The following is a 25,021-nucleotide window of genomic DNA, read 5'->3' as shown; positions in this document are numbered from 1 at the left end:
GTGTGATTTTGGGATTAAAAAAAAAAAAAATCCTTCCCTAGAAAGGCTTCAGTGAAGGTCACTGAGATATTAAGTATGAAGGATAGCTGCTTAATTTTTTTTAAGTGTAATCAAGTCTAATCTTGTCAGCTACATCAGAGAGAGGAAGTGATCAGTTTAAGATACATCAGAAGATTTGCATAGAATGAAAATGAATCAAAATTAGTTTTGGTATCTGAGATGGCTAAAATGACAGCCTAATTGCTCCTGAATCAAACGTCACAAAGCTTGGTGTGTAATTTTAATCACTGATGAGAACCAGGTTAAGTTTGCTCATGGCACACATGCAATTTAAAAACCTTTTGAAATAATCTGATCACAATGAGCATGGAAACTTAATAATTCTCTAATTAGTCCAGAGATAAGCATGTTTACCTTCCCATTTGGCAAATCTGCACAGTGTGTGCATCCTGAAGAAAGCCTGCACATCTAACGCATTCTCCTCCGAAGGCCTTATCTACAGATAAAAAGTTGCTCAAGGAGAGTTGCACCAGAAAGCAGCTCCCAGCCCCTTCCATCTGTAGAGGACTGGTATAAATGTCTTCACACAGCTATCTCTCAACTCTGACACAAAAGGATAAACAATGCTGGTACAAAGTATTTTTACATGTATGCACTCAGCAACTGCACTTGTGAGGCTATTTCAGTCACATGTAAACACACACGAAAGCAAGAAGACATGTACACATCATGTGTACAAGAAGTCTTTTGGGCCACTGCACAGAAAAAGAGGCAGCAGTACTTCTGTTTTGTTTCCCAGCAATGATACAGGGATGCATGTGCCCAGTACCACGAAAGGATCAGTCAGGGTGAAACCTCTTTAGTAGGTAAAACTAACAGATAAAAAGGAGCTAATACAGCAAATGGAACCAAATACAACTCTCTGAAAGTATTCTAGACGTATCTCAGGCTTTCCATTTAACCTTTTCTGCTTGAAGCAGGCTTTACCCATACTGCAGTGTATTATGGAATCCCACAGCATCACAGTGTCCAGTGCACACACACAGAAACAGTTGCCACTTACAGTCCTGGGCATGCACACCATACTGGGGCCAGATGGCATTTATGAGCAGTAAGTAATTTTAGGCAGATACAAAATGGGTTCTGCAGCAAAGCATCTCACCCTTCCCCTTCTTCCCACAGCCCTGTGCTGAACAGTTGCACTGTTGCAATTTTCTCTTAAAAGATTTAGCAGAAGTAAACTATATTTTTAAACCTTCCACCACATAGTCAAAGTGAAAAACAAAACCAGCACAGTAACAAGTGTCATAACATCTTTTCTGTTACTTAATCAACATTTTTAAATAAGCTGCACATTTATAGTTGTCTCCTTATATAACTTCAGTATTAATCAGTACTAAACAATGACATCACCCCTCTGATCACAATTGTATAAACAAGAGTATATTTCATTCCAATTAAAACAAATACTAAATCTTTGAACTGAGAAGCAGCACAGGGAGAAACCGTAATGTATATTTCCATACTTGAGCTGTTTACAGTCTTTGTGGCCATGTTTGCTATCAGATAAGGTAGATGAAATCATTATACCTTTACGAGGAATTAAAAATTACTGGCATAACTTACTGATCGTATATAACATATGATGGAAGATGCATCCATTAGGGGCTATGGCATCTTCAATACTGAAAAATAAAACCAAAAAAATCTCCTCCCCAGGGACCTTCTGTGAGAGTTATAACAAAGTTTCACAAAGTCATAGATAAAAAAAATTACAAGGACTGCCTCAGAACAAACATTTTTCCACAAAGTCTCTACAACAGATTTCAATCCTCTTTACAAAAGAAATCACAATGAAAACCATACAGCATATTAAAAAAAAAAAAAAGCAAAATTGATATATATTAAGCACGTATCTCTATAGCCTTAAGACATTAAGAAAAAATCAAACCTCTGCCAGTGCTATCAGCTGAGTTCACAGAAATACATACCTGCCGCTCTGCTTAGTATTTAAAGTTCTCTCAGTAATTCACAAGGCCACCAACTTTGATCATATAAATCCTTTTCTCGGAACTAATGGCCAATATACAGAAAACCTTAAATTGCTAACCTCTGCTTTCCTCCTGGAGAAACTGTGCTCTAAACTCTGCTCAGCTAAATTACAAAAACCCACCTACAGCCAGATTTGCTAATGAAAAGGGGGTGCTTTCTGAACAATAGGAGAATTCCTCTGCATTTAAAATGCAGAGTTCCCATTAGAACAAAGAATCACAAATGCCAGTTTTACCTCTGTTTTTTAATTGAGATTGTCCCAGCCCTCTTCTACGGTCCAGTGAGACAGTGTTTGTGAAATGATTAAAAAGAACGTGATCTGATCAAGAGGATGGAATAATGGGAAAGGAATGCTAGGTTAGCCACAGTGCTAAGTGCTGGGAAAGAAGACCAAGAGGCTTCTTAGCCTATTGTTTTTATTCCCATCTGCTTTTTAGCCATCTCATAACAGTTTTGATTCTTTATTTACTCTGGTAAAAACGGGTTAAAAGTTGCACACTTGCCTCTGAATTTGGTAACAAGTTAAAGAAATCTTTCGTAAAAAAAAAAAAAAAAAAAAAAAGGAAAAAGGAAAAAAAAAGGAAAAAGAAAATAAATAAAAATCCCTGAATTATATCAAGTTTCCAAAAGGTCATCACTGTCTCTGCTGTGGCCTTTTCCCCATACCAAATCCTCTATCAATATGTCATAGTGAGTTAGGCAAAGACAAAAGAGAGGCTCAGTGTGAAAACTGCACATATATCTAATCCTGACAAAGCAATGAATAGGCCTTCACAAGTATAATTATACTTGTTTATTTGTTGCCACGTACAGAGGACTGATGAAAAAATCCATCAAAGTGGTATTATGCAGACACCAAGAGCTTCTTTTCTTTGGTTGCTAAAGCCACATTGAGGCTTAAATTCCTTATTGTTAAATTCAGAAGAAAGAAGAAAAAAAAAAGATTTTGGTTGGACTTTTTTTGCATCAATTGCTGACAGATCCTTTGTGTATAGCGCTGTATTATTAGATGCATTAGATTAGCTAGAAACTTGCTCACACTGCTTCTCATTTTAGCCCATGCTGCAATCCATAATTATAAACTACTGTACACAGTACCTTTTAGCAGGGTGTGGTAGGCACTTAGCTGACCACGACTTGAACAGATTTTAAATTGCCCATTTTCCCACAATCACTTGTTTGAAATATCTAAATACAGGTAAGCTACCTGCCATATAATTACTATGGATATTTTCTTTTCCTGAAGCTTAAAGCTGCCAGGAAAGAGAAGGTGGGTCAGTGTAATGCAGAGGTGTCTTTCATTTCAGCCTGTCTGGTGCAGAAGATACACAGCAGTTTATCTTCCTGTGCAGAAAGCCATCTAGACATTTATCAGAAACTTGGGCCCAGCGTAGTAGTGAAAAACAAACACACTAGTCCCTTTCTCCCCAAGGAAACAAAAAACATTCTAATAAACAATAGCTTGAGAAAAATGAAAGTGTTAGAGTGGTTGATGATATGAAGAAAAATATTTTTCAGACTGAACTATTAAGTAGCCATTTAACTCTAATAGATCTTATATCAAATAACTTAACAAAAGCACATTTTGGGTGGAGAGGGAAAAAAGAGCCAAATAAGCTTTTTCTTATGGGATAGAAATATATCAAAGTAAAAGCAATCTGCATAGTTAATGTCTTTGTGAGCTTTCCAATTTAAAACAGAAAAGCTGTAATTTTTCTTTGCTGGCAATCTGGAAACACTCTGGAGTTAATTACAGCTGATTCGAAGTGAACCACACAAACAAAGACCAGTCTATGTCCAGACAATTATACTGCATTAACCAGCTTAGAGCTTCCTGCTGATGTTTCAGGGCTCTTCTATTACACCCTTCTACCTTCCCAGCACGATAGAAAATGCTTCTGCAAGAAGGAATTAATGAAGAGAACTGCAAAAGAATGTGTGACGACCTCTCCTGACACGGCAAAAACTTTCCGCCCATGTCACGACAAAGGGGAGAAGGTAATTAAGTTTGAATAGAGGGATGTAACGAAATATATTATGCATCTAAAACAGTACACTGAAAGGACAAGAGGGGGGATGGAAAAGTTTGCAAAAGACAAACTTGAGGGTACTGTTCAACTCGATTATTTTCTCTCATGTTCCTCTTATCCACAAAGGCTAATACCGAACATCATTCCAGCTGATTTTTAAACTCTTACAATGAAATCTCCTGAGGCTGATCAGCTCTCCTTCACTGTCAGGATAGGATTTGCCTCTTTGTTTTCTATCCTAAGAAGCAACGGGAAAGTGTACACAATGGCCATAACGCTATTATAGGCTTTGGAATTTTTAATTTAATTGTGATGGTGAAGAACTGTTGCATTACTCTCCTGTCTTCTTTCCACAGCTTTAATGAAACCACTGCAGCTGTTCTCCTTTTAAAAGCAAGATCAGCAATCCCAGCTTGACAAAGCTACTGGGCAATATGTTTCTTTTGTTGTTGTTTGGTTTTGTTGTTTTAGGAAAATGTTGTAATCATTATGCAAGGTAGGCCTATGTCTTAGGCTACTTCTGCAAACGTATTTGGCTTCTTTTTTTTCCAGCTTCCCTAGTTTGCATGTATTTGCTCTAACTGAATATTAATAGCTCACATTGGTGTTAGACAAGAACATGAACTGTAATTATCCTTCTAATTCTCGCTTTCATACCATATTTTTACTACCTGACACAGGTTCTGTAGTGATTACTTCATTAGTGATGAAGAATGGCCTAATCAGGCAAAGTATTGCTAGAAAACTCTTGTTTGCCAATACTAGGAGAAAGCAACAACTTTTTGCCTTTCTTTCTTTATGGAAAAAGGTGCATCTGAATGATAGTGACCCAGTGAACATTAGAGCATTAATCACCTCCCTTTGTCTCATCTATGCAAAGTAGGATTAGAGTTAAAATGATGACTGCTTAATCCCTTTGATTTTCTTTTACTAAATAAATATTAATCTACAAATCAATCAGATCCTGTATTATAACACACACAATATACACTATGAAAGGTTATGTAAATTGCACTCAATTTTACAAGCAAGCCATTAAGGGAAAGAGCCCCCATGCTTTCTCTTTTCACTCCCCAAACCTCTGTTAAATTTGGAACTTCAGGTTAATAATCCCACTAAATATAAAGCTTAGCTATTGAATCCATATTCCTTTTTCCTCCAAAGAACTTCACTGCATCAATCATTTTAGGAATTAATAAATCATATTTACTGTGTTTATTCATATGTCAATACTCCCAATCTGTAAAGCTTTCACCGTTTAATCTCTTTAACTCTGACTAAAGTTAGTTTACATTAGATGTTGTTTTAAACTCGCATGGAACTAAATTAAATAAAAGCAGCTAGAAAATTAATCCTAATTATCTTCATGAAAAATAGTGCTGCCTGGATCTGTCACCTGTTCTCACACACTATGAAAGAGATCATTTGCATTCACAGCTCTTAAGAAAAAATTACAGATATGTAAGTTTTTGCTTCATTAAACGTAGGTCTAATTTAACGAAAATGTAATATTAACATAAGTAAGTATACTAAAAATACTTTAATGATGTAAAATAGAGCGGCATAATCTTCTAAAGTGTGAATTATCACAAGCTTTGTGATTTTACTGAAGTCAGGATGTGCCCTCTGTCAGCATATTTGCAAGGCAAGAATGGATGGCAAAAGTAACAAATAATGACTGGGAAACCAGAGTGGCTCTACAGCATTCACCCAACCGCTTTGCTGTCTCAAAACAAACTGTGAAATAAACATTACAGTACTTTTTTTGCTTGCATGCTAAAAATGCTGCAATTATCTTTCTAAAAGTTACCACGAGGCAGGTAGTCAAGCAAACAGTCCAGGTCTTGGGGAGACACCACAACTCCAGATAAGTTCAAAAAGAGTCTTGATGAAAACAAAATATAAAGAATCTTGCTTTTGAGCAGATTTACAAGACTGCAAGACTCTTCTAATTATGCATCTGGGTAAAAAAAAAAAGGCTGTGGTATGGTAAATCATGTTAAACATTTAAATATTACTCTGTATTAAGTCTGCCTGGTCAGTGAAAATACAGGATGTTTTTTAAACAGTTTAGTTATTAATAAAGCACTTTTTTCTAGAATATTATCATGGCAAATTTGTTTTGTACTGCCAAGATCAGCTGGGCATTTTGTTTTTATTATGCATAGTCTTTTGTCATTTTTTTGTTCTGCAAGTTAATTCGACTGCTGTGCATAAGTGAAGTGAGCAATTCAGTAATTAACTTTGGTGTTTTAAAATGTATGAACTTTAATTAGATTTCATTATAAACAAACAAATGTCAACCATAATTATAAGCTCCTTGGTTTAACCACATATTATCCCTTTTCAAACAAACTTGATGTCAGACAAATTAAAATCAAGCAGCCAGCAATTTTGAGTTGAATTTTACATGATCTGCCAGTAACCTGATTACTTTAACTTCAATATCATTACAGGAAAAGTATTTCAAGAAAAATAATTACAAGAATTCCAACAGGAGACAAGCTTAATTGTATTGATTCAAAAGATGCATGTATATAGGAACCATGCTGAAGGAATAATGTTATCTTAAATCTACAGTTACTATTAAAATTATATTGTCTGGCATGAAAAAGGCAATTTGAGATCAGTGTCTGGAAAAGCAGAGATACAAAACTAACTGAAATAATTATCTTTACCCCATTATACTTTAAGCAACAAAATATCAATGAGGAACAACTTGAAGGCATGAAGGTTTGCAGGTTTATTTACTGACTGGTGTATCTATTAGTACCAGGAACAAGTGGAGCTGTCAGGACATAATGAAGGTAAATGATTAGTTAGCACAGAGACTGAGCTCTTCTTCAATGCAATAAGAGTTAATTAAAGTTTACCACCAAACATCAACCAAAGCAGGATGTTGATCAGGTTTCAGCATTAAGTGCAAACAGACAATGGTTGGCAGCAATTAGTGCAGCTATCAAATGACATGCAATTATAATTATACATTTAAAACACCTAAAGGCTTGTAGAAGGGAGAGAAGAATCCCATCAGCTTCTTTGACTACGTACAGTCAAAGTGCAGGAAACAGGTATCAGATATATCACTTCAATATTGTAAATCAATAGAATTAAACAAAAAAAAAAAGGTTGTACAAGAACATTATCTGAAAAAGGACAATCCACTGTACATGAAATGGAAGAAATCTGCAGGTGACTCCTAACAAAGATAAGTACTAGTTAGATTAAATAAATTACTTTACTGCTGCCACTCACACTGACACTCATAAACAGGGAAGTGTTTGGGGTTTAAAGACTGGTGGCTGCAGCTTTATTACACATTTTTATGCCAGACTCAAGGTTACCTGGTATCTTTAGTCCTTGTGGTCACATTCACAGCATGAGAAGGCCCAGAAGGACCGCGGGCCCAAAGCCCATGACCACAAGCCGTGTCTCACATGCTAGCTGCAAGCCTGCTGCGAGGAAGCCTGGCCTTACCAGAGGCAATCGCCTGGTACCCGAGCCACAGCCTAAGGTTCTGCCACACATCCCCTCCTCTCCACCCCCTCCAATCAGCATGTGTGCCAGTTCTGCCCACTCCCAAACTTATGCCCAAGTTTTGGGAAAGAGATAGGAAGGGAGAGGTTTCCAGCCCGGACAAACGCCGTGCATCGCACGGCAGCAACGCAGACGCGCCAATAACGCAGAGCCCGGCCAGGGCCGGCGCTGCCACCGCCACGCGCTGCTCCCGTTCCGAGGCCTTGCCGAATGGTGGCAGCCACCAGATCGGTGAAACAACGGAGGCAGTAACGATTTTCTCCTCGGTCTCCCATTAAAACCAAAGGAAAGATGATAAACTTGCAGCAGCACCTTTAATAGCAACACCAAACAAAGGGAAAAACTGCTCTCAGCCCAGCGCTGACAGCCTGCGGAACGCCCTCGGCGCAGATGTGGGAAGTTAAAACATCCCCAGTTCTGCAGCATCAAACACACGGGGCATACAGCAAAGCAGGTAAATAGCCATTATTAACTGGTGTAGCCCAAGAGACAATTAGCTACACAAATCTAGTATCCAGACAATTCTCAGTAACTGCTCCACACACTGCAGATGGAAAAACTCCCTCCCACTCACTCCTCTTGGGCTGGCATAGTTCTGGTAGTGGGATTACCTGGTTAAACACCTACACTGTTCCACATCAGCTGAATAGGTCTGGCAAGAAGGATCCCGACCTCAAAGAAACCAAGATCTTTTCAGCATTTTTATGGACAACACAGTGGGAAAAGCACCATGCTCTTCCTAGGTATGTAACAGGAAGCAAGACAAAGCTTTCCAGCAGACAAGTAGCAGGTTTCCAAGAAAGCTAAGCTGTGACAAATTAAAACCTGATGATGAGAGGAGCAAAAGGGTTAGACAGTAGGATTCACAGCCGAAGGATACCACTGAAACCATGAATCTCCCAAGATTTTTAAAAAAGAATGGAAACTGGCCACCAAAATTATCCAGAGTTATTGTAATGAATGTGAACAAAACAAAAACAAAAATATAAATTGTAAGGGATGTTAAAACTTGTTTTTCAGAGGCCTAAAAAATTTGCATTTGCAATCTTGCCAAGGCAGGCATGTACAATAGGTTATCCTACATCTGCCTACTGTGATATTCTTCAGAAGCATTTTGCACAGACTAGCCAAAGAGAGAAAAGGCTGGCAACCACAAAATCCCAGTTTGGCAATCAGTATGTTTTTATATTATGAATTACCCCCTGAGTAAAGAAGCGTCTACAGCAGGGAGACTATCCTTATATTTTATTTGAACTAACCCATGCAAAAAGATCATCACCATCAGTCCGTATTTTAATGTTGCATAAATTTCCACTGTGTCAAATTCAGTAAACCTTCTCTTAAGATTGTAAACACTGTTTTTTTAATTCACTTTTTTTTTTTTTTTGTATTTTATAAGGAAACCCACATACATATGCAAAATGCATTAGGACGGGTTGTGTCAGTATGTTGGCTACCAGTTGTGATTTTCACTGGAATGTGCACACGTTCACATTGCTAAAATTATTTTAATAAAATGCTTTACTGCTTTTCATAGTTCCTGGGCTGAAGCCTAGAGCAGTTCTACAGATTTTTTTTTCCCTAACAAACCTCATTTTCCCAACTAATTCTGTTATGCTAGGGATTTGTGCACAGAGTTGGCTAATCCCAGTATTTCCCTAGAGCTGCATCTAAGCTATGGCCCACTCCCAGCACAAAAGTGTCTCCAAAAGCCCTTTCGCCCCCTTCAGCACTGATACACTCATTGGTCCTGACATTTTCACTTCAGCCATGACAAATGAGCTGATGGCTGTGATCAGATTGCACACGAGGACTGCTTTATCAAAGACGTATCATTAACTCTCATCACTGTCTTCCATTATGACTCTTTTGGTCAAATCTGTTGTGAAAATGCAAGCGAGTTTAAAAACACAACCTAAACATAGCAACAAACAAACTTCATTAAAAAGCAGGAAAGAAAACCAGACTCGGACGGGATCAGAAAGAGTCTAGCGTTAACTAAATGTTTCTCTGGGGATTTAAGTAACTGTACTCAACCTCTGCCCCAGTGCAAACATGGTAGTTGACCGTCTTCGAAAGGCCCCTTCCCCCATTGCGGACTGCGAGCACTACTTTGCCTTTTTTAGAGAAACAAAAATACAGCAGCAGCCATCAAATATGTCTAAAAACAAAGTCAACTTTTTTTTTCCTTTTTAGTCTCTGAATCACTTCGCATTCTGTGTGTCTGCTCTTATCAAAATATGTTTCTCAAATAAATCCCTTAAAGAATATAAAATTTTCATTTGAATCACAGCCACATAATCACACTGTTTTCTGACTCACAATAAAAACACCAATATAAAGCACTGTCTGAAACGGAAATCGCTCAGCTCCCGATGAATGCCACAACCTTTCTGTCAAGTTAGAACCTAAGTTCCAGTTACACGGTTCTTGTTACATCTAGAGGGTTTACAAAGTATATATTTGTTGTAACGTATTCTAGCAATTCATCTGAGAATACACATCTAGCAGAGTCAACTGTAACACAACAGATCTTGGGAATGAAGGTCATGCTTTGAGATAAAGTGCTATTCACTTTTGGACCATGCAAGAAGCTCTTTATTCCTGTTCTTATTGGCATCAGTTCCCCCTTACCAGAGCAACAACAAAGCCAAGTGCTCGTGTGAGGTTTATGAATAAATCAGAGGTGAGCCACTTTAAGTGCTGCCCATGATTTCCTTGTTGACAGTGAGCACTTAAACAGGCTTCTATGACCAGCAACTCCTGGCAAACCTTAATGGCTCCTAATCTGTACCCTGCTTCATTTCAGGAAAGAAATGACCTACCCCAATTTTTCTCAAGTCTTCACCTTTTGGGCAACTACTGTCCCACCTTTTTAAGAAATTCACATTTGGGGACTGTCCTGTTTCAGTGCCAAGTTTTCACATAACACACAACATAAAAATCACCATTTTCTTCCTTGAAAACAAATGACAGCTAATAAAATATTATTATGCTGTGCAGCCTAAGTAATTCCCAGACAAACCATTACACAATTCAGTGTTTGTTTAAATTGCATAGATTTTTAAATGAACCTAAAAGATATGCAGTATATTTGCCTCCAATTATTAAAATCATGTAAAAAATATGCTGAGAGCAGATTCAACCCGTCTGTACAGCTACAGCTGAAATCAGGAATGTTTATAAATCATTACCACAGAACGTGTTTTAAAAATTCAAACAGCCTCAAAATCTATTTTTAAATAATAATAACATTGAAAATCAAACTAATTTCAACAGTAACTCTGTGCTGGGCCAAGCAAATCTGGTCCAGGAACATTAGAATCCAGCTGTGGCATGACACTAGGTGCTCCAGTATGTATGTCTTTGATGCACAAAACCACTCAGGGAGCTGTGCTGTTCAACATTAAAGCTGTATCCTGCATGGAGAATAGATTTCAACATGGAATGAAATTCTTCATTTTTAAGTACTCTCTCTCCCTCACAACGCCTCTTCTTCCCCCCGCCCCCCCTTTTTGACATGTCACCATCTCCAGATGGCTGAATTGACTCTGTAGTAGCTGAGTTATTGTCAGGCTCCCAGTTTCTGCTATATTTAAATACTAACATTTTTTTGCTCTGCTGTCTCCTGTTGCCTTTCCACCCACTCGGGAAGAAGCTGTGATTTCAGTGAGCGCTCCCCCCGGGGCCGGGGGGCGGCTGCCTGGCAGCGCTGACCTGCCGCTGCTGGAATTGCGGCGGGTGCCTCAGCAGATGACGCTCTCCTCTGCAAGGGCCTGATCCAAACCTGGGGAAATCGATCAGGCGGCACTGGACTTCGGAACAGGCCCTCAAAAAATGCTGCGGAAAGCACTCGGCAAGTGAGAGAGAAATCCACGGGCCAGACCAGTTAGGACTCATAACTCCAGTGATGCCTTTCACTGGAACCGAAGCGTCTGTCCCAGTGCACTGCAGACTCAGAGAGAAACCATATTTTTCTTCCCTACAGAAACCAGAGTCTGCCGCTGGAAAAACTCACAAAGCACATTGCTTTGCTTTAGCAGAGTGGCTCGTGGTTTTGTGTGCATGGGGTGGCACTTCCCACCCCAGAGATAACTGCACTGCAATAGCAAAATTTATTTTTTTTTTGTGAACAGTTGTGAAAACTCAAAGGAACTGAGAGATTGAGGGATGACATATGCCATATAACTAAATAATTTATTTTAGAAATGTTACATTTTCTTTAATTTAAACCCTTGGTGCTGTAAACAAAATCAATAACCATATTTCAATTTAAAAAAACCAAACAAACAACAAAACAGAAAAGGAGCTGACTAAAACCCCCAGGAATTAATTCCCTGTTTAAGGAGCTACTTTTCACTCAGAACCTTATTTTCTAGAGTGGGGCAGGCATGGGAAGTGTTAGATGGTAAACAAGGAGAATCTTAATTAAAGGTGGACAGCCATAGTTTCTCAAACAGACAAACCACCCGCATTTGAAAACATCATGTAACACCTGGCAAATCCAATGATATTTCTTTCCCCTCTCTTGCTATAAAAGCTCTGGTCCTTTGAATACCAAAAATAAAAGGACCATCCCGAACAGATAGAAGTAATGTTTTTGCCATGAAAAAGAGATTATTCTTATCTGTTACACTACCATCTTCTGGGACAAGTGTGGAAACAACTGGGATTATTCCAGGTTTCCATCAGTGCCCCAAACACTGGAGCACTACCAGTGACAGGTGCCTTGTCATCTCAGATTAGGTGAATTTATAAGGCGGCCTCAGTGTCAAAACAGGGAGGAGCAAGCCTTCAGCAGCAGCCTCTCACAGACCCTCAGCTCTGCTGTTACCTGGTAAAAGGAAGAAAACTGACCCCCCCCTCAGCCTCTCCGGAAAACCTCTTACTTGCAGACCTTCCGGTGCCTTCCTTAAAAATGGAAATGGTAGCACAAAAAGAGGAGACAAAACCTTTCGAATTTAATTTTATGGAATTATTGTCAAGTGGTAACTACAGGCCTGATTCTTTTTCCACTAATATCAAAACTGTCTGTCTTGCCAGTTTTACACACGTATTATTCCTCTAATTTCAGGGCAGTAGTTGGTGATTTAGTTCAGAGTGAATGGGAAGAATATCCTTCTTTTGGTTATATGTGTCATAGGCACACATCAAGACAGGCCTTTTGTATGTATTTCTTTGTTGGAGAAACAGAATATTTGTCTCTTTGAATGCAGTTTTAAATGTATATCCAGTGTGCACATCGCTTGCTCTGCAGACACTGCTGCAGCCTGTATGGTAAATGTTTGTTTTCAGAGTCACCATGGTCTTTCACTTACATACAGCCTTTAGTTTGTGAACTATTGACCTGAAGGACCATAACACCTTCCTAGGAGCTGGGAAACTGATCAGATCACTGTGAGTATTAAAAGTCTGCTAGATTTATCTGTGAAGAGATCCCAGTTTATGTGTGTCTTTAAATTTTTTCTCAAAAATAAAAAAAAAGTAAATTGAATATAATTCAGACAAATTACAATCTAAATATATCTCTCATTCTCCATTTTCTTATTTTTAATTGAAAACCAATTCTGAGTAATGTGAACATAAAACAGAGTGTCTTGACACAGGAAACTTTTATTTTGACCTTATAACTTAGTTAAACCATTCCTCAGAATATTTTTTTAAGCTGAAAATGTAATTCCTCAACAAGTCTGCCATATTTCAGGCTGGCGCAAACTTTTCTGGTTAGTTTAGAACACAGCAAAAGTTGCAAAAATAATGAAAATGCTGGTATAAAACTGCTATAGAGTGACTATTAAGAAGGAATAGAGTGGCATGTATTATAGACTGAACTTCCTGCTTTTATTTATGCTACACAAGTTTATCTCTTCAGGTCTGCAAAATCCTGCTATCAATATGTGTGTTTATTACCCCTTTCAAAAACAACAACAAATCTCAACAACTACCAGACGAAACCTACTAGGTTTGTCACACCTATTTGGTAAAAGCAGCTCGTACATGTCTTAGTTTCTCCTATCTGTGCATCTGTTCACATAAACATATTTTGTGTTACATCTTATTCTTTAAAATCTTGAATCTCAGAATCTTGGTGTGCTGGGATTCTGCCCATTCAGAAAGAATGCAGACATCACATAAGTTATTATTAACCCATGTGTTATCCAGTTCTACAGTGGCTGGAACGTTGCCAGAGACAACACATGGTGCTTGGTTAACAATATTTTAAAATACAAATTAATTTATTTTTTTAATTAACACATTTTTCTTATAGAAATACACTAATAAGATGTTCCCAGAATGAAAGGCATACCCCAAGCATATTCCTTTCAAAGAAATTTTAAGGAATTTCATAAAGCAAGCAGCAAAATATTCTAAAACCTCCAGAAGGTCTTTATCTTTAAAAAAGAGATTTTTTCGTGACTATTCTTCCCAAGCACTGTCTGCATTTACAGTTTTGGTTCATTTATTCCTAAGAAATCCTAATTTCTTAGAGGCATCTCCAATGTTTAAACATTATCAGATCGAGCCCAATACTGAACTAACAAGCATTTTACAAACAAATGTTCTGCAAACTGGAAAAAAATCCCCAAAACAAGTTAATATTAGGTCTGACTACCGAGAGTTTTCCACAGTAGCTCTAAATCGGTAATTATGTTGACCTGATAAAAAAGAGAGCCTATTTAATATGCACACATACAAATAATTATTCACACTGCATTTGATTTACATACATACAAAAGAACCACTTCCCACTTTCAAAAGTGGCTCAACACTTATGGTATTTTAACTGCCCTAATTACTGTTGAGAGAACATAATTAGAAGCACTGATCACATTGTCAACAGCTAACCAGTTGCAGCCCTGGCTGGGGGCCTGATCCTGTGTTGGCTGGAGGCGAAGGGGCCAGCTCTGATTGCAGGAGGAGGCCAGGGCCCTTCTCGCCACCTGAATCTGCAGGAATCCAGATATTTTGGCCAACCTGAGTACGCTGACACAGCCACACCGAACAGCCCGCTCCTTACGCGCATGTATCAATTGCTATTTCGGTAAGCTTTCTCTGTTTTCAAAGGCGAGCAAAGAGAGTAATTTTTTCCCCAGCAAGGCTCCTATACCACTTAAACACTTAGCACTGAGTCAGAATTCATAACTTTTTCCAAAGGAGAAACAGTTTAATAATTAAAACAGATATTGACTAAACCCTGTTTCCTTGAATACTGAACTTTTATTAGATTATTATGTGTTGATGCATAATTTCCATTGGCAACTTTTAAAGCAGCTCCTTCCCTCCCTGCCGGCCCCTGTCCTCCCTCTTTCTTTCCCCCAAGCAAAGTGCTGGGAATCCTTGATACCCAATAGTCAATATTTGGTTTGCCTGTCATGTTCCTGGAGCTCCCCTCCACACAAACCTGTGTTTCTTATCCTTTCGCTTGCACTACTCTCGTACGTGTTACTTCTCATGATGATGTAAATTCAGGGCATCCTAGCAATTTGCTAAAATCTGAGCTTCTGCTTGTTTTCTCAAGTCTTGGACAAACATAACTTTGGGGAGAGCTGAACATAGGCATAAAGAAAGAGGAGCCTGCATTTTCATCTTCCTTTCATCTCAGTCATTCAGTCAACCATTCAGTGCCCTATTCAACAGAGCTTTTCATTATGCAAAAAAATGCTAATCCTTTTCCGATGCTTTCACACTTGTATAAACCCCCATTCCTTCGACTGAAAAGCAATTATATCAGTTTACCTTTCTGTCAAAAACAGGATTAATATTCCAATACCAGAATCTCCTTTATTTTCCTATCTTTTGCTTTAGGAAACTAGAGATTATTAGTGGCGGTATTCCTTAGAGCAAGAATACATTATTTTAAATATGATTATTTTAGCCAAAGCACGAGGGGGGAGGGGGAGGGGGAGAAAAAAACTTCAGTTGCTGCGGAAACTCTTTTCAGTGACAGAACTGACCTTCCCTTTGCAGAGGCCTGAATAGAATGAGCCTCACTCTGGTCTATTAATCAGAAACAAATTATGAAAGAATGTGGCTGGACTGGTTGACACTATCCTGTCTTGGGAGACTCAGTAACAGCCTAGTAACAATGTCCTCTTCATGGGTAATGAACAGCCATGACAAATGGGGCAGAGAAACTATTTATTTGCATATGCAAATTCTCACACAAGGGAAACATGTACAAACAAGTGTCATTGTAAGGTGGATTAGGCAAACAACGCTTTCTTTTTAGGACACTCTGCAGCCCAGAACATTAGTCAGCACAATTAAACCAGTCTCCATGGAGACTAATGAAATTTCACCATGGTATGAGTTAAATTAGATAGCTAGTTATGTGTTTTCACAATCCAACTTGAAATCCATTATTGTTTCAGAACAATACAGCAATTGTGCCTGGCTGATCTTTGCCAGCTCAACAAGCTCCTAAGTTGACAATTTGCATATGTTAATATAATTAAGCACTAATTACATGAAACTTGTACATATTCACATGCACTTTCCCTGGGCGCTTCTCAGTTTGAACCTTGGCCAAGTCTTTAACCCTTTGAACGAATCTGGAGTAGCAAAGCTCTGCCTTCTGGGTACAGCCCCAAGGCAGATGCAGAAAAGCTCTTCATTTATAAACACAAAGCTTAACCTGGCTTCTCATATTTCTATCAACAGGCTAGAAAACATTTTTGTGTGTGGTGGGGTAGGAGAAAGGCCAAGAGGTGGAGGGAGCTGCATTGGAAGTACTTTAGAGACCCAGCTCTGGTGACCTTTTTGCATATGAAAACACAAATATTTACCCACCTAACAGGTCACAAACACATGTATTGCCATTGTCACAGATCTTCAAGACTCAAATTGTCAAAAAACTAGACTAGGTTTTATGTCAGTGCTCTCAGATCCGCAGAAATGGGAATGAGAAAAGGAAAAAAGAGCAAGCAGTAACTAATGAGCTTTACATAAATATATGCAGAGGCAATTAAGCAGTGTTAATTACTATGACAGCAGTTAATTGAATATAATTAGATATTTTAAGCTACTGACTAAGGCATAGTTAAGATTAATTTTATTGAGATTAATTGTAAATAAGAATAGATTAACTGTGTTTTGACAGGCATAAAAAGTAGATCTGCAAATTAACTAGGAGAGCAGAAACTAGCACAAAAATCATATATTATCTTAATGTCACACCTCAGAATCATCTGCTCAATAAACATGACTTTTCAAACCCAAACAGACAGGAATCTTGAAGAAAAACAAACTGCTTGCAGAGATTAAAGAGCCTTTTGTCCTTTTTCATGTGCATTTCTTTTAGCAGACTAAATTAAGCGAGTCTGGTGTACGTTTTTAGGAAGGAACATTTCACACTGAATGGAAAAAATGTTCTATCACATATGAAATTCATGCAGCTGTGCGGAACCTAGTCCAGATGGTCTAAGACTATAAAACAACACTAAATGATAGACAGTAGGGCCTTCCCAAGATTATGTGATAAAGTCACAACCTCATATTTTGACTTAAATTTTCTGTCATGTATTGTTTCCTTCCAGATCAGATAGCTCCATTTTAATTTTTAACTAATCCTGAATATTCAATGGAAACTCTCCATAAACATTACTGATATGCACATGAGCATAAATCACAAAATATTTGCAAAACGCCCCTTAGCTTCATAAAAACAATGCTGAAGTCGAAGTCTCCTGCTTCTCCCACAATACTAAACTGTTCACACCATTTAGCTTAAAGAGGTAAAAATGCCTGGGCTTAAATATGCTTCAAAAACACACCAAAACACATTCTACCAGCAGGTTAATTCATGCATGCTGCTTAAGAAAATTAACAACAAGGCTAAAGAATGCTGAACAAATCACTAATAAGAAAGGAGCTTCAATTGATTTTGAAATAAATCAATAGGTGATTAACACAATATTTTTAAAGCAGTAGAATGTATATATATTATATAAGCATATATATTATATTTTCAATACCTTTTTAGCTCTTAATCGAACAAGGGCTTTACAACAGTGAGCATGTCCCTATATTGACTATCAACTTCTTTGGAATGCCTTTAGTCTTTTATAACGAAAATCCAAAAAATGGTCTGTGAAACAAGGCTACGACAAGCCATTCTGCAGTGAAAGATTTTAAATCATCCAGCCTCTTCTAATAGACTTGAGACTTATTGAGGTAGAAACCATAAAAAATGAAGAAGGGAAATTTAATCCCTGAAATATTGATTTGCACATTAATATCATATAGGCAGAGGGCAATTTGGCTTCATGGAAATGACACATTGTCGACCCTTGGTGAAGTCAGAGCCAATCTAACTGCTGAACATGTCTGAATCTCAAGAGTTATTAAGGGCTTCCCTTCTTGCCTTTATGACTTTTCTTCAGCCTACCAATGCAATCTTAAATGTATTATCTTTAAGAAATAATTGTAAAACCTCAGGGGTTTTCCAGTTAATGGAAGGGAGGCTAAACCACATCAGATTCTGAAATGCAACATTAAACCCTTGCAATCAACAAAACCACCTCAATTCTCATCCATCCAGTGCAGGATCTAATATTGTTATTAGAGATAATCAAATTTCATTGTGTAAATTTAGGCTCATGGTCAGAATGGAAGCAGTAAATTCTGCAATATTAAACAGTGATTTTTCTCAGCCTCCTTTATATGTTCTTTGATGGTGCACTATCTTCACAAATAAACCTAAACTATTCAAAAATCAAGGTACACATCTGTCACCCTGTTCTGAAAGATGCACACAATGTCGTTTGCCATCCCACAGCCTTCCCTCAGTTTTAACTTGATCTAGCGGATAAGTTCCATTTTAGAGAATAATAAAGCAGTACCCTGCATAAACCAAACAGCAGGTACTATTACTGTGACTTACACAGATGGTTTACCTGACCTTTCTTTGTTCCTTGGGTAGGTTTCACTTTTGCAGATTTACGACTTTTCCTTCTATATTTCATTGACCCTCTATGTTCATTATCATAAAAATGAAAACTATTGAATACATGTTTATGTTGGCAAAGTCCAAAAAGCCCATGACTAAAGGATAAAGAGATGCTACGATGCACTGTGTGGATCTCTAGATCCTACACTATAAATATTCAAGCACAGATAACACGAATAACTGAATAATCCTGGTGAGCCTCAGCTCTGGAGCCAGGTGCAAGAGGTTAAAACAGCTGGCTAGCCATCTTTTATTTTGTGTGCCTTCCTACCGGCTGAAACCGCAAACCCTGAAAAGTAGCAGATATTCCCTCAAGGTTGATAGTCTGATTTTTTTTCATTTCAACCAGTTTAGTAGGATCCCCCAGTAGAAAAAAGACAGAAACTCCTTAAATACAGGCAGTTGAATAGGAAGTGGAGCAATGATGATTAAGGCTCTTCCCCCCCACACACCCCCCAACCTTCAACCCCCCGTTTATTTCCACGATCTTCTTTGTGCACCTTCCCATCCAAACGTTTGTATTCCTTATTTCAAAGAAAAGCACTCCGGATCGTTCTGTCAGTTTTGCCAGTAAATATAAAGTAAAACAAGTGTTGATGGCACTGAGAGTGTTACATACCCAGGCTGTGTTTTTGCATTGCTCTCAATGGAAGCGATCGATGCCCATGTCACAGTCGCGTCCCAATCGCAGCCAAGTCTCTGCCTCAATCTAACCAACAACAGCCAGGGCTGCAAAGGCTTCTCACTACCTCTTCCATCCATCCACCACCAAACTAAAAATATAATGCTACATATGATCTTTTTAAACACTCCATCACCGCTCCTAAGGATCGAGCCACTGCAAATCCAGGGGAAACACGATTGAAAAAAAAAAAAATACACCATCAAAAAAAAAGCACCCTCACAGCAGCCACCCCAAAAGCACCCGAGCCCTCTCTTTCCACTCTCGCTCTCCTCCTGCCAACTACATAATCCTTGATAAAACCGAAGCAAGGCTAATAAAAAGAAAATTTTAAAAAAAAAAAAAAAAAAAGAGGAGGACGGAATGGAGCCGAGGAAATGCAACTGTCAGAAAACGGGATGGTCAGACTTCCTGAGTGAACCTGCCTGTGTCTGGCTTAATGTAAATCTCCACCATCTTCAGCCTGGCAAGTTGTCTTTTGGTTGGGCTTTTTTTTTTTTTTTTTTTTTTTTTTTTTTTTTTTTTTTTTTTGGTGGGGAGGGGGGTGTTATGTTTGCGATCTCTGCCTTGGTACCTAAGGAGGAAGAGGAGGAGGAGGAGGGTGTGTTACTGAATGGTGGCTAAAGCCTCCTCGGGACGGCGCTGAGGTGAAACAGGCTGAACCCGACTGATGTGGCTCCTCTCTCGGTTGGACCCAGTGCCCTAAGCAGCCGATGAGAGACCCCCGGCCGCCCGGCTCGCAGGTAACAAAAGAAATACCAACCCGTGTGTTTTCTGCTGCCGCTGCTGGGGAGGCTGTGGGGGTGGGGGGGGGGGGGGGGTGGGAAGAAGATGCAGCAGGGTAGGAGTGGAGGGGAACCGCCGTTAAGTTGGCATCGGATGGGGGTAAAGTTTATTAGCAATTTTGTAGGAAATTCCATGTCAGGAAAGACGGGGAAGCAGGGACGCGTCTGCCATTAGCCGCCGTGAGGGGAAGGGATGCACTTGATTCTGGCACGAGCAGTTAGAGCAGGAACCAAACTGCGGCTCGCTGTTTATGAGCTTTTTTTCCTTCTTTTTTTTTTTTTTTTGTCTGTTGGCTGTCTTTTTTTTTAATACACCTTAGCCCCCGATTCAAAAAAAAAAAAAAAAAAAAAAAAAAATGGGCGCCTGTCCCGCAAAACAACCACCACTCCCTTTCAAAAAATCTCAGAAAGGCTTCGCTGAAAGCAGTCCCCGACCCTGCCCGCGAGAGCCTTTCCTACGGAGCGGCTCGGCTCGGCTCGGCGCGGCACGGCACGGCACGGCACGGCGGGGATGCCGCGGGCTCCGCCGGCGCCCGGCCGGCAGCCGCCCGCAGGCAGCGGCAGCCGCACATCTCCACATCCCCGCCAGCGGGGCCGCCCCGCTCCGCTCCGCGCCAAGCCGAGCCGAGCCCAGCCCAGTCCAGTCCAGCCGAGCCGAGCCCAGCCGAGCCGGGCCGGGCCGCCTCCCCGCGCCGCGCGGCGAAACTGACAGAGCCGCAGAGCGCGCTCCTAACGGGCTCCTCTTCCTCCGCTGCCAGAGCCGGCAGCCAGCAGCGCGATCGCCCTGCGCGCACACACACACACACACACACGCCCGCACGGCCACCCTGCCTCTGCTCCTGAGAAACCTACCTGCAAAAGAAAGGGGGGCAGAAGGAGGGGGAGGGAGAGGGGAAAAAGCACCCCACAACCTTCCCCTGTACACATGCACGCAGTCAGGGTCCCCATTGCCCTGCTGGCATCCCCCCCCTCGCCCGAAAGCGAAAGTTTGAGAGGCCGAGGGGGGTGGAGATGAGGAGGAGAGGCAAGGAGGGTGGGAGAGCAGAATGTGCCTTCAAAAGGCACCTCAAAGTTTTGGGGGGACCGAGCTGGGAAAGAAGAGTGCGAGCTCTAAAGGGGCTGGCAAGGGATGACTTCTGACAGCCGTAACGTCTTTCCTAATCTGACAGTATTCCCCCCTCCCCGAGCTCCCTAGAAAAAAAGACCGAAATAAAAAGTGGGGGGCATCTCCCGAACCTCTTCTGCAAAGCGAGCAGGGTCCTCCACTTAATCTTAAAGTTACAGCCCAAAAGAGAAAAAAAAAATAAAAAAAGAAGAAAAGAAACCCACAGCCCCAAACCAAAACAAACAAAAAAAAAAATACACAAACAAAACGTAACCCCCGGAATAAAAGAGAAAGGCAGTAAGAGAAAGAAAGAAGGGAGAGAGAAAAAGCAGCCCCTCCTTCCGAAATGAGAGCAAATACTGTACCTAAAAGTGGGGAAACAGGCAGAAAAAGGGGGGAGAGAGAGAGGGGAGAGGTACATGGGATCTGGGGATGTGAGTGTGTGTGTGTGTATGTGAGAGAGAGAGAAAGAGGCACAGAGAGAGGGGGAGAGAGAGAGAGCGAGAGCGAAATATCAAAGATTGTGCAAGATCAGCCTGGAAAGATAATCGATACTCGACCTAAATTTAACACAAACTACTCAATAAAAGTTAAAGAAAAAACTTACTTTCCATTTCCCCTCGCAGTTCCTACTGGATCTTCGCCTCTCTTTTTTGTTTTGCTTTATTTACTTAACAGCTGATCACATCCAAGTAAACGAGAGAAGGTTCATTAAAAAAATAATAAAAAAAAATAATCCTCCAACTTTATTGGGTGAAAATAAAAATGATTGAGCAAGAAGTGGGGGGCATGGAGCGGTCCTTTGGGGTCCGGGAGTTGTTAAAGCATGTGCCGACCGCGGTCTCGCTGTTTGGTTGTGAAGGGGTTGGGAAAAGGAGGAAAGGAAATGAAAATCCGATATGTCTTTATTCTGCTAATTATTATCGTTTTAGCCCTGTTTAAAAAAATGGCTGATTAAGTTGAGTGCGCATGTCTTTGTGTGTCTATTCCCGATATGCACTCTGGGAATGAGAGAGAGAGAGAGAGAGAGAGAGAGAGGGAGAGAGAGGGGAGAGAGAGAGAGAGAGGAGAGAGAGTAAAGAGAGCGAGGGAGAGGGAGAGCGAGGGAGAGGGAGAGGAGAGGGAAGAGGAGAGGGAGAGGTGTAATTAGTGAGGTGATCAACATTCTCCGGGCTGCAAATGACGCGCAGCCCCGGAGCCGGAGAAGCCGGAGCTGCCGCGGCTGCCGGGGGCTCGCCGGGGCTGCGGGAGCCACAGAGCCAGCCCAGAGAAGAAGGGGCAGCAGAAGGGAGCTCATGGATACAAACACAAGTCTGCAAACTTCATTAGTAACACAGACACACACGCACAGGCACACAAAGTAGATGGCTAGGGAAAATTAAAAAAAAAAAAAAAAAAAAAAAAGAAAAAAAGAAAAAAAAAGGAGGGTGGCAGACTTGCTGTTTTAACTATTCGGAAACTTAAAAAGAAACGGGTCCAAATTAATTATTGCATCAGGGAGATATTTCTGTCTGTCTGTCTGCTCATCTCTTACATTTCTCTTACATTTTCTCTCTTTTAATGTGGATTTATTAAAAAAAAATTTGCAACCCGTTTTTTCAATGGGCTAATGAATGTATGACACATCTGCAAAAGGAAAGGTAATATATCTAGGATAGGGAACAACTACCCATATAGAGATAAAGACAGATTTATTTACACACAAATGCGCACATGTGCACGCTCACATCCTACATTGTATTTACACATATGCACATACTCAACACACACGCAGTCGCACAAAACATAGCACACTTTATTTGTTGACCACCATGTAATTGCTTGGAGATACCAGCAAAGTAAAAAGCAAAGCCTTACAGAATATACAATATCATCTGTAAACAGTCTTATCAAAATGAAGTAAATATCAGCCCAAGGAAAGGGTCTCTTTGCATACAATCCAGGTTTCATGCATATACATGCATCATCTTCCAGTTTCCCTGCAAGTATTGATATTTTATTAATATTTTATCTGCTATATTTTACCAGACATATTTCATTCTTGAGGAGAGGGGGGCACACTATTATGATGAAAAGTAGGGTAAAATGTACAGATGTCATTATAAATCGGAATCTTCTACAAATATTTTCCTGTGTGGGATTTAAGAAGATTGCTTCTCATTTGAAAATCTAATTATCTTAACCTAATACTGCAGATGTGAATATGACTGACACTTTCATTAAAAGATAATTAACTAAAACTAGGAATAGACATACTTTAAAATACCCCCTACTGAAGATAAAAACATGACTATTCAAAGAGCACCCGAATACACCGCAGGAACACGTGCAGATTTTTGATAATGCTATTCCAGAAATGGGTATACCAGAAATGGTCACTAAGTCACAGGAACACGCAGGAGATATTTACAGTACCAAGGACCCCGCGCAGGTGAACCGTAACCTTAGAGCTGACATGCCTTTGAAGTTCGTGATTCCTGCGATACACATCAAAACCTTGTCTTAGGCCTTAAACACTAAAAACCAGCGGGAAGGTTTTATCACAACCTTCCATTAAAAGCACACACGCACAACAACAACAAGAAACCAGCAAAAACCAGGATGGCAGAAACACACACCTCTCTGGGCCCTAAACCTCCTGCTCCAGGAGAACATTTTCCAAGTACTGGAACTAACGCTAATAGGAAAATCCCCACCTGATGATGAATTAAGGCTGCCCTTAAGGAAGCACAGGCCAGTGTCAGGGAACCGAGTGTCTAAAAGCAGATGTTTAAGGTCAGAGTGAAGGTCCTGATAGTTTTGAAGGAAAGGAAAAAAACAAAAAAAAAAAAAAAAAAAAAAGACGTTTTTGGAAAGGGGAAGAAAAAAAAAGATTTAAAAAAAAAAAAGCAAAGGGGGAAAAAAAAGAAAAAAACAGAACAAACCGCCAGCCTGGGAGTACAGCTATTCAAAAAATCGAATCTGCAAATAAAGCAGGGCGGGGAGGACCCCTACCCCAATCCAGAGAAACCTTACTTTAAACTTCAGGAAAATCTTCAAGATCCGAACTTAAGGGAAAAGTCAGGGGCATTGGAGGGTTAGTGAGAGCAACTTTGTTGCTTTTCCAAGCCTCACCTATGCATTGCACCAGCTCATCAATGAAAAAAGGTGTGAGCATATGTATGCAGATTTCCACAGGCACTGCGCCCTGTCAATGAACGTAAAAGGGAAACTAGCGATATTCTGCATTGTTGTTTACACGGTGGAAAAAAAAATGCAAACAAAGACTGAAAATGAAATCTCTGAAACCTGTTTACAGTTATCAGATTGAGAGAGTATGACGGAAAGAAGGCTTTTAGGTTTAAATGGTAGACGAATGGAACTCTGAGATAGAAGGATGCATTGTCCATTCAAGTGCATGCCTGAAGGATGGCAACACATTTCCTAAGACTGAAGACAATTAAATACAATGTGATGAAGAAACACCTGAGAACAATACATCTTTTTCAAATTCAAGTGAAGTAACACGTATACTTAATGTCACGGAAGAATAAGGAAACGAAGATAATTTAGTTTTAAAGTCGCCCCCCCCCCCCGCACTTCCCCCCACCTCTTTTATTCCTAGTGCTTTTCTCCTGGTGAAACATCAATATCATTAATGTCATTAATGTCAAAACACCAAACGTCAGAACAGTCAAGTCATTCTTTTTTGGCTGTAGATTTTTTCCCCCCTTTCTCTCGTCTTGGAGGGGGATATAGGTTTATGGTGTTCTTGAGTTACAGCTAAGGAACAAAGGAGGGGGGAATAAGGCAGGAATTGCGACAGGAGAGTCCACATTTTTCAGGGTTTCTTCTGCCACTGTTTACTGTCCATTCTAACATTTTAAACCTCTCTGTTTCTCT

At 39.9% G+C, this 25,021-nt stretch overlaps 1 protein-coding gene across 1 annotated transcript in view; it reads right to left on the bottom strand.

Annotated features, from left to right (window-relative positions):
- The window catches only part of ZFHX4 (zinc finger homeobox 4), a 149,919-nt gene extending 127,817 nt beyond the window's left edge, over nucleotides 1-22,102 (bottom strand). The window contains exon 1 of the mRNA XM_059862576.1: nucleotides 21,747-22,102. The gene's annotated coding sequence lies outside the window, so the exon portion shown is untranslated. The remainder of the gene's footprint in view (nucleotides 1-21,746) is intronic.
- Between the last annotated feature and the right edge of the window lie 2,919 nt (nucleotides 22,103-25,021).

The sequence above is a fragment of the Haemorhous mexicanus genome, chromosome 1, assembly GCF_027477595.1.
Source record: "Haemorhous mexicanus isolate bHaeMex1 chromosome 1, bHaeMex1.pri, whole genome shotgun sequence".
Classification (NCBI taxonomy): Eukaryota; Metazoa; Chordata; class Aves; order Passeriformes; family Fringillidae; genus Haemorhous; species Haemorhous mexicanus.
The sequence above is the reverse complement of the archived record's forward strand: the minus strand, read 5'-3'. Positions and strand labels throughout refer to the sequence as shown.